Source organism: Phoenix dactylifera, chromosome 10 (assembly GCF_051530095.1).
Source record: "Phoenix dactylifera cultivar Ajwa chromosome 10, Ajwa_hap1_PhDact_Kaust_v1.1, whole genome shotgun sequence".
In the NCBI taxonomy this organism is placed as follows: domain Eukaryota; kingdom Viridiplantae; phylum Streptophyta; class Magnoliopsida; order Arecales; family Arecaceae; genus Phoenix; species Phoenix dactylifera.
In genome coordinates this window covers 5112501-5122500 of record NC_143199.1, presented here as the reverse complement: position 1 = coordinate 5122500, position 10000 = coordinate 5112501, and positions in this window count along the sequence as shown.

Genomic DNA, 10000 nt, shown 5'->3' with positions numbered 1-10000 from the left:
ACCGAGGAGCGTTGCAAACGGGAACGGCCCGGACACGCGTCCCGGTCTCACGGGATGCGCGTCCCGGTCGCACGGGTCGCGCATCCCGGGAGGGCCGACGGAGGAAGCCGGCGCACGGCCGCCGCGCGGACGGCCGGCGGCGGCGCCCATGCGCCGGGGCCTCGGCGGGCGCGTGCCGGCTCCCTCGGGGACGAACGGTGCCGGGCGCGCCCGCCGCGAGGCGACGGACTTGTGCGGAGTGGAGCGGAAGTCCCGCCGCGGCAGCAGCCGCCCCCCCTCCCTACCACCCCGGCGGGGCATCCGCCCAAAGCCCACCCCAAGCGTTCCAAAGTACCGAGGAGCGTTGCAAACGGGAACGGCCCGGACACGCGTCCCGGTCGCACGGGATGCGCGTCCCGGTCGCACGGGTCGCGCGTCCCGGGAGGACAGACCGAGCAAGCCGAGGTGCCGCTCACGGCCGCCGCGAGGGACGTACGGCGCCGGCGCCCGCGCCCCGTGGCACGGCCTAGAGCGTGCCCCCCTGCCACCCCATCGGGGCATCGGCGCAAAGCCCACCGCGGGGTAGATAACCGAAGGCAACGAGGGACGGTGGATGCACATATCCGAGCAGTGGCGATAGGGCCGGAGGGAGCACCGACAGGGCCGTGAGATTTTAAAGTACCGAGGGAATTTGCAAACCGGGCCCGCCCCTCCCCCCGTCCATCGCACGCCGATCGGGGGTCCGGCGCCCCGCGGGGGGCTGCCGGCATGCGCTCCCGGTGCAGGCATCGACGAGCCGCCCGCGACCTCCACTCGGGTCCGAGCCCCCAAGCGCGGATGCCGAAACGCGCCGGCCGCGGCAGCCCCACCCCTGCCACCCCATCGGGGCATCGGCGCAAGGCCCACCCTGGGGTAGATAACCGAAGGCAACGAGGGACGGTGGATGCACATATCCGAGCAATAGCGATAGGGCCGGAGCGAAGACCGAGGGGGTCGGGGGGTTTTAATGTTCCGAGGGAAGTTGGAAACGGGGCCCGCCCGGACGCCCGTCCCTCGCACGCCGATCGGGGGTCCCGCACCCCGCGGGGGGCTGCCGGCATGCGCCCCTAGTACAAGCATCGACGAGTCGCCCGCGACCTCCACTCGGATCCGGCGGCGCACGCGCGGATGGCGAAACGCGGCGGCCGCGGCTGCAGCCCCCCTACCACCCCGTTGGCGCGTCGGCGCAAAGCCCACCCCGGGGAGGATAACCGAAGGCGACGAGGGACGATGCATGCACATATCCGAGCAAATACCGAGAGGGTCGGGGGGAAGACCGAGAGGCAAGGGGTGTTTAGAGTACCGAGGGAAGTTGCGAAAGGGGCCCGCCCGGACGCTCGCCGCTCGCAGGCGATCCGGCGGGGCGCACGGAGGGCGCCGCCCATCGCCGGAGCTTGCTCGGTCATCTCTGCCGCACGGACACGTAAGCGCCGCCGCGCAAGGTTCGGCCGGCGGGGCGGACGGTTCGCCGCCGCAGGCCTTTCCCGCAGCCGGAACGTGGGCCCGGCGTTGCGCGCCGGCGGGCCGCGCAATCCGCCGGGGCGCACGGCGGGCGCCGCCCGTCGCCGGGGCTTCGCTCGGTCATCTCGGCCGCACGGACACGTGCGCGCAGCCGCGGAAGGTTCGGCCGGCGGGGCGGACGGTTCGCCGACGCAGGCCTCTCCCACGGCCGGAACGCGGGACCGGCGTTGCGCGCCGGCGGAAGGCGCGATCCGGCAGGGCGCACGGCGGGCGCCGCCCGGGCTTCGCTCGGTCATCTCGGCCGCACGGACACGTGCGCGCCGCCCATCGCCGGGGCTTCGCTCGGTCATCTCGGCCGCGCCGCCACGTGCGCGCCGCCGCGGAAGGCTTGGCCGCCGCGGAAGGAGGGGTCGCCATCAGGGCGCCGACAGCGGAGCATCGCCGAGCACGAGATACCGCGAAGACCAAGGGACTCATTTGGAAAGGCTACGGGCCTTGGAGGCCAAACCACACACAGCCGAGCCAAGCTCAGCACCATCGGGCGCGGCCCCAACGCGCCAATCCAAACCGACGGGCCAGACCGTGCCCGCCCCCAAGAAACGGACTCCGAGAGCGCCCCCGAGATTCGGCCCAAGCGCGACCGACATTCGACCCACGGGCGGTCGAGCCCGGCCGCGCGCGCAACCGGCCGCGCGCGGCCCCTGGTGCCCGCCCGCCCGCGCGAGGCGGGGCGCTCGAAGGCGCGCAGGGCCGGGCGGCAGGCCCCGCGCGCGCGCCCGCGCCCGAACGCTCGGCGGAGCAAGGGCCCGGGCGCCGTGCCGCGCGCGCACCAGAAAGAACGAACATGAGCGCGCCCGCCCGGGCCAGGGCCCTGGCGCGACGGCCGCGCGACGGCCCGAGCGCCCCCGCCGCGCGCGAGCGCCCGCGCGCCGCTCGGCCGGGGGCGCCCGGCCCTGCGCAGAACCGAGCGACCACGCCGCGGACGCGCGAGCGCCCAGGCGCGACAGCGGGACGGCGCGCGCGTCCGAGAGGCCGATCGGCCTAGCGCGCCCGTCCTTGCGCGAACCCGGACAACGGCCCGCCCGCCCGCGCGGCCCGGCCGCCCGCGCGACGCGCCCATCCGCGCGGGCCAAATGCGCAGAACCGAGCGACCACGCCGCGGCCGCGCGCGCGCCAAGGCGCGGGAGCACGACGAAGCGCGCGCCCGAGCGGCCGATCGGCCCAGCGCGCCCGTCCTTGCGCGTCACCGGCCAACGGCCCCGCGCACGCGCGGCGCGCCCGCCCGCGCGGCGCGACCATCCGCGCTGGGCGACGGGCTCGGGCGGAAGGCCCGCCCAGGCAGGACACACCCCCTTACCTCCCCAGCGGGGCATCCTCCGAAGGCCCACCCCAAGGGCTCCAGCGAATCGAGGAGCATTGCACACGGAAACGGCCCGGACGCGAGTCCCGGTCGCACGGGGTGCGCATCCCGAACGTCCGGGACGCGCTTCCCGGGAGGGCCGATGGAGGGAGCCGAAGTGGCGCACGGCCGCCGGGCACGGACGGCCGAAGGCAGCGCCCGTGCGCCGGGAAGTCGGCAGGCGCGTGCCGGCTCCGTCGGGGACGAAATGTGCCGGGCAAGTCCGCCGCGAGGCAACGGTCCTGTGCGGAGTGGAGCGGAAGGCCCGCCGCGGCGGCAGCAGACCCCCCCTCCCTACCACCCCGGCGGGGCATCCGCCCAAAGCCCACCCCAAGCGTTCCAAAGTACCGAGGAGCGTTGCAAACGGGAACGGCCCGGACACGCGACCCGGTCGCACGGGTCGCGCGTCCCGGTCGCACGGGTCGCGCGTCCCGGTCGCACGGGTCGCGCGTCCCGGGAGGGCCGACGGACGAAGCCGAAGTGGCGCACGGCCGCCGCGCACGGACGGCCGGCGGCGGCGCCCGTGCGCCGGAAAGTCGTCGGGCGCGCGACGGCTCCGTCGGGGACGAACGGTGCCGGGCACGACCGCCGCGAGGCAACGGACTTGTGCGGAGGGGGGCGGAAGGCCCGCCGCGGCGGCGCCAGCCCCCCCTCCCTACCACCCCGACGGGGCATCCGCCCAAAGCCCACCCCAAGCGTTCCAAAGTACCGAGGAGCGTTGCAAACGGGAACCGCCCGGACACGCGTCCCGGTCGCACGGGATGCGCGTCCCGGTCGCACGGGTCGCGCGTCCCGGGAGGGCCGACGGAGGAAGCCGGCGCACGGCCGCCGCGCGGACGGCCGGCGGGGGCGCCCATGCGCCGGGGCCTCGGCGGGCGCGGGCCGGCTCCCTCGGGGACGAACGGTGCCGGGCCCGCCCGCCGCGAGGCGACGGACTTGTGCGGAGTGGAGCGGAAGTCCCGCCGCGGCAGCAGCAGCCCCCCCTCCCTACCACCCCGGCGGGGCATCCGCCCAAGGCCCACCCCAAGCGTTCCAAAGTACCGAGGAGCGTTGCAAACGGGAACGGCCCGGACACGCGTCCCGGTCTCACGGGATGCGCGTCCCGGTCGCACGGGTCGCGCATCCCGGGAGGACCGACGGAGGAAGCCGGCGCACGGCCGCCGCGCGGACGGCCGGCGGCGGCGCCCATGCGCCGGGGCCTCGGCGGGCGCGTGCCGGCTCCCTCGGGGACGAACGGTGCCGGGCGCGCCCGCCGCGAGGCGACGGACTTGTGCGGAGTGGAGCGGAAGTCCCGCCGCGGCAGCAGCAGCCCCCCCTCCCTACCACCCCGGCGGGGCATCCGCCCAAGGCCCACCCCAAGCGTTCCAAAGTACCGAGGAGCGTTGCAAACGGGAACGGCCCGGACACGCGTCCCGGTCTCACGGGATGCGCGTCCCGGTCGCATGGTATGCGCGTCCCGGTCGCACGGGTCGCGCATCCCGGGAGGGCCGACGGAGGAAGCCGGCGCACGGCCGCCGCGCGGACGGCCGAAGGCAGCGCCCGTGCGCCGGGAAGTCGGCAGGCGCGTGCCGGCTCCGTCGGGGACGAAATGTGCCGGGCAAGTCCGCCGCGAGGCAACAGTCCTGTGCGGAGTGGAGCGGAAGGCCCGCCGCGGCGGCAGCAGACCCCCCCTCCCTACCACCCCGGCGGGGCATCCGCCCAAAGCCCACCCCAAGCGTTCCAAAGTACCGAGGAGCGTTGCAAACGGGAACGGCCCGGACACGCGACCCGGTCGCACGGGATGCGCGTCCCGGTCGCACGGGTCGCGCGTCCCGGGAGGGCCGACGGACGAAGCCGAAGTGGCGCACGGCCGCCGCGCACGGACGGCCGGCGGCGGCGCCCGTGCGCCGGAAAGTCGTCGGGCGCGCGACGGCTCCGTCGGGGACGAACGGTGCCGGGCACGACCGCCGCGAGGCAACGGACTTGTGCGGAGGGGGGCGGAAGGCCCGCCGCGGCGGCGCCAGCCCCCCCTCCCTACCACCCCGACGGGGCATCCGCCCAAAGCCCACCCCAAGCGTTCCAAAGTACCGAGGAGCGTTGCAAACGGGAACCGCCCGGACACGCGTCCCGGTCGCACGGGTCGCGCATCCCGGGAGGGCCGACGGAGGAAGCCGGCGCACGGCCGCCGCGCGGACGGCCGGCGGGGGCGCCCATGCGCCGGGGCCTCGGCGGGCGCGGGCCGGCTCCCTCGGGGACGAACGGTGCCGGGCCCGCCCGCCGCGAGGCGACGGACTTGTGCGGAGTGGAGCGGAAGTCCCGCCGCGGCAGCAGCAGCCCCCCCTCCCTACCACCCCGGCGGGGCATCCGCCCAAGGCCCACCCCAAGCGTTCCAAAGTACCGAGGAGCGTTGCAAACGGGAACGGCCCGGACACGCGTCCCGGTCTCACGGGATGCGCGTCCCGGTCGCACGGGTCGCGCATCCCGGGAGGGCCGACGGAGGAAGCCGGCGCACGGCCGCCGCGCGGACGGCCGGCGGCGGCGCCCATGCGCCGGGGCCTCGGCGGGCGCGTGCCGGCTCCCTCGGGGACGAACGGTGCCGGGCGCGCCCGCCGCGAGGCGACGGACTTGTGCGGAGTGGAGCGGAAGTCCCGCCGCGGCAGCAGCAGCCCCCCCTCCCTACCACCCCGGCGGGGCATCCGCCCAAGGCCCACCCCAAGCGTTCCAAAGTACCGAGGAGCGTTGCAAACGGGAACGGCCCGGACACGCGTCCCGGTCTCACGGGATGCGCGTCCCGGTCGCACGGGTCGCGCATCCCGGGAGGGCCGACGGAGGAAGCCGGCGCACGGCCGCCGCGCGGACGGCCGGCGGCGGCGCCCATGCGCCGGGGCCTCGGCGGGCGCGTGCCGGCTCCCTCGGGGACGAACGGTGCCGGGCGCGCCCGCCGCGAGGCGACGGACTTGTGCGGAGTGGAGCGGAAGTCCCGCCGCGGCAGCAGCCGCCCCCCCTCCCTACCACCCCGGCGGGGCATCCGCCCAAAGCCCACCCCAAGCGTTCCAAAGTACCGAGGAGCGTTGCAAACGGGAACGGCCCGGACACGCGTCCCGGTCGCACGGGATGCGCGTCCCGGTCGCACGGGTCGCGCGTCCCGGGAGGACAGACCGAGCAAGCCGAGGTGCCGCTCACGGCCGCCGCGAGGGACGTACGGCGCCGGCGCCCGCGCCCCGTGGCACGGCCTAGAGCGTGCCCCCCTGCCACCCCATCGGGGCATCGGCGCAAAGCCCACCGCGGGGTAGATAACCGAAGGCAACGAGGGACGGTGGATGCACATATCCGAGCAGTGGCGATAGGGCCGGAGGGAGCACCGACAGGGCCGTGAGATTTTAAAGTACCGAGGGAATTTGCAAACCGGGCCCGCCCCTCCCCCCGTCCATCGCACGCCGATCGGGGGTCCGGCGCCCCGCGGGGGGCTGCCGGCATGCGCTCCCGGTGCAGGCATCGACGAGCCGCCCGCGACCTCCACTCGGGTCCGAGCCCCCAAGCGCGGATGCCGAAACGCGCCGGCCGCGGCAGCCCCACCCCTGCCACCCCATCGGGGCATCGGCGCAAGGCCCACCCTGGGGTAGATAACCGAAGGCAACGAGGGACGGTGGATGCACATATCCGAGCAATAGCGATAGGGCCGGAGCGAAGACCGAGGGGGTCGGGGGGTTTTAATGTTCCGAGGGAAGTTGGAAACGGGGCCCGCCCGGACGCCCGTCCCTCGCACGCCGATCGGGGGTCCCGCACCCCGCGGGGGGCTGCCGGCATGCGCCCCTAGTACAAGCATCGACGAGTCGCCCGCGACCTCCACTCAGATCCGGCGGCGCACGCGCGGATGGCGAAACGCGGCGGCCGCGGCTGCAGCCCCCCTACCACCCCGTTGGCGCGTCGGCGCAAAGCCCACCCCGGGGAGGATAACCGAAGGCGACGAGGGACGATGCATGCACATATCCGAGCAAATACCGAGAGGGTCGGGGGGAAGACCGAGAGGCAAGGGGTGTTTAGAGTACCGAGGGAAGTTGCGAAAGGGGCCCGCCCGGACGCTCGCCGCTCGCAGGCGATCCGGCGGGGCGCACGGAGGGCGCCGCCCATCGCCGGAGCTTGCTCGGTCATCTCTGCCGCACGGACACGTAAGCGCCGCCGCGCAAGGTTCGGCCGGCGGGGCGGACGGTTCGCCGCCGCAGGCCTTTCCCGCAGCCGGAACGTGGGCCCGGCGTTGCGCGCCGGCGGGCCGCGCAATCCGCCGGGGCGCACGGCGGGCGCCGCCCGTCGCCGGGGCTTCGCTCGGTCATCTCGGCCGCACGGACACGTGCGCGCAGCCGCGGAAGGTTCGGCCGGCGGGGCGGACGGTTCGCCGACGCAGGCCTCTCCCGCGGCCGGAACGCGGGACCGGCGTTGCGCGCCGGCGGAAGGCGCGATCCGGCAGGGCGCACGGCGGGCGCCGCCCGGGCTTCGCTCGGTCATCTCGGCCGCACGGACACGTGCGCGCCGCCCATCGCCGGGGCTTCGCTCGGTCATCTCGGCCGCGCCGCCACGTGCGCGCCGCCGCGGAAGGCTTGGCCGGCCGGGCGGACGGTTCGCCGCCGCAGGCCTTTCCCGCAGCATGCGCCCCTTCGCCCGAACGACCGCGGGACTCCGGTACGGCCTAGCCGTCGGCCGCCCGGCTGCAAGCCGTCGGGGCCGCTCGATCCCCGTCGCGTGCCGGCCGCCGCTCGGGCCAGCCGGCCGGCTGCCGCACGTAACCTCTGACCTCATCAGCGGTCGATCCGCACCGCGCTGGTCTTCGGTGCGGACCCGTCGGGGCCGTGCCGCGCCGGCCGTCGCATCCGGTTCCGCAGGCGCCGCCCGGTTGCCTCCCGCCCTCGTGCGCTCGCGCCGGCCGGGCGACGCGGTGCCCGCGGGACTCGGGCATGGTTGAGCCGTCGGCCGCCCGGCGGCATGCCGCCGCCGCTCCGCGCCGCGTGCCGGCTGCGCTCCTCCCCGCGCCCGTCCGCGGGCGGGCCCGCCGCCGCTCGCGCCGGCCGGGCGACGCGGTGCCCGCGGGACTCGGGCATGGTTGAGCCGTCGGCCGCCCGGCGGCATGCCGCCGCCGCTCCGCGCCGCGTGCCGGCTGCGCTCCTCCCCGCGCCCGTCCGCGGGCGGGCCCGCCGCCGCTCGCGCCGGCCGGGCGACGCGGTGCCCGCGGGACTCGGGCACGGTTGAGCCGACGGCCGCCCGGCGGCATGCCGCCGCCGCTCCGCACCGCGTGCCGGCTGCGCTCCTCCCCGCGCCCGTCCGTGGGCGGGCCCGCCGCCGCTCGGCCTAGCCCCCCGGCTGCCGCACGTAACCTGCGACCTCGTCGGCGCTGGATGCGCGTCGTGACAGTTTTCGGTGGGGCGCCGCGGAGGCGCCGGGGGCCCATGCGACGGGCCAGGGGGCGAACGGAGGGCTCGGTCAGCCCTAACAGGGGACCGGCGACAAAGGAGCGGTCGCGCAAAGCTTCGTAAGGGACCCAGACGACGGACCTACCGATCCGAAGCACCGCGCACGGACGCGCAGCGGGCCCACGACGGGCCGACACGGAAGGCCCGCCGCCAAGGCCGCAAAACCGACAAAGGAACCCACGGGGACGCACCAGAGCGGGCAAAGCTTTCACCGAACGGGACGGGACCGAGCCCCCGCAACAGGCGAGGGCGACGGATCCGACCAAGTAAGGCCGATCCCGCTCCACGCACGCGCGGCCGCAGGAACTTCGTGAGGGACGGGACGACCGGCCGACCGAACCGAAGCGCCGCGCACGGCCGCCGCGAGGGCCGGCCGGAGGCATAGACCGAGCGCCGCGCCAGCGGAAGGAGCGTGCCGGCTCCGTCGGGGACCACCTGCGCACGGTCCGTCCGAGCGAGCCGACGGACCGGCGCGGAAGGCCCGGCGCCGAGCCCGCAAAACCGACAAAGGAACCCACAGGGACGCACCAAAGCGGCCCAAGATTTCACCGAGACGGGACCGAGCCCACGCAACATGCGATGGCGACGGATCGGACCAAGTAAGGCCGATCCAACTCCGCGCGCGCGCGGCCGCGAGCACTTCGTGAGGGACAGGAAGACCGGCCGACCGAACCGAAGCGCCGCGCACGGCCGCCACAAGGGCCGGCTGGAGGCGTAGACCGAGAGCCGCACCAGCGGAAGGAGCGTGCCGGCTCCGTCGTGGGCCAACTCCGCGGGGCCCATCCGAGCGAGCCGACGGGCCGGCGCGGAAGGCCCGGCCGAACCCGCAAAACCGACAAAGGAACCCACAGGGACGCACCAGAGCGGACAAAGATTTCACCGAACAGGACGGGACCGAGCCCACGGAACATGCGAGGGCGAAGGATCGGACCAAGTAAGGCCGATCCAACTCCGCGCGCGCGCGGCCGCGAACACTTCATGAGGGACGGGAAGACCGGCCGACCGATCCGAAGCACCGCGCACGGCCGCCGCAAGGGCCGACCGAAGGAATAGACCGAGCACCGCACCAGCGGAAGGAGCGTGCCGGCTCCGTCGTGGGCCAACTCCGCGGGGCCCATCCGAGCGAGCCGACGGGCCGGCACGGAAGGCCCGGCCGAACCCGCAAAACCGACAAAGGAACCCACAGGGACGCACCAGAGCGGACAAAGATTTCACCGAACGGGACGGGACCGAGCCCACGCAACATGCGAGGGCGAAGGATCGGACCAAGTAAGGCCGATCCAACTCCGCGCGCGCGCGGCCGCGAAAACTTCGTCAGGGACGGGACGACGGGCCGACCGATCCGAAGCGCCGTGCACGGCCGCCGCAACGGCCGGCCGGAGGCGTAGACCGAGCGCCGCGCCAGCAGAAGGAGCGTGCCGGCTCCGTCGTGGGCCCGCTGCGCGTGGCCCATCCGAGCGAGCCGACGGGCCGAATCCCTCGAGGACGAACGGTGCCGGGCACGCCCGCAGCGAGTGCCCACGGCGGGCTTGTGCGGAGTGGAGCGGAAGGCCCGCCGCGGCGGCAGCAGCCCCCCCTCCCTACCACCCCAGCGGGGCATCCGCCCAAAGCCCACCCCAAGCGTTCCAAAGTACCGAGGAGCGTTGCAAACGGGAACCGCCCGGACATGCGTCCCGGTCGC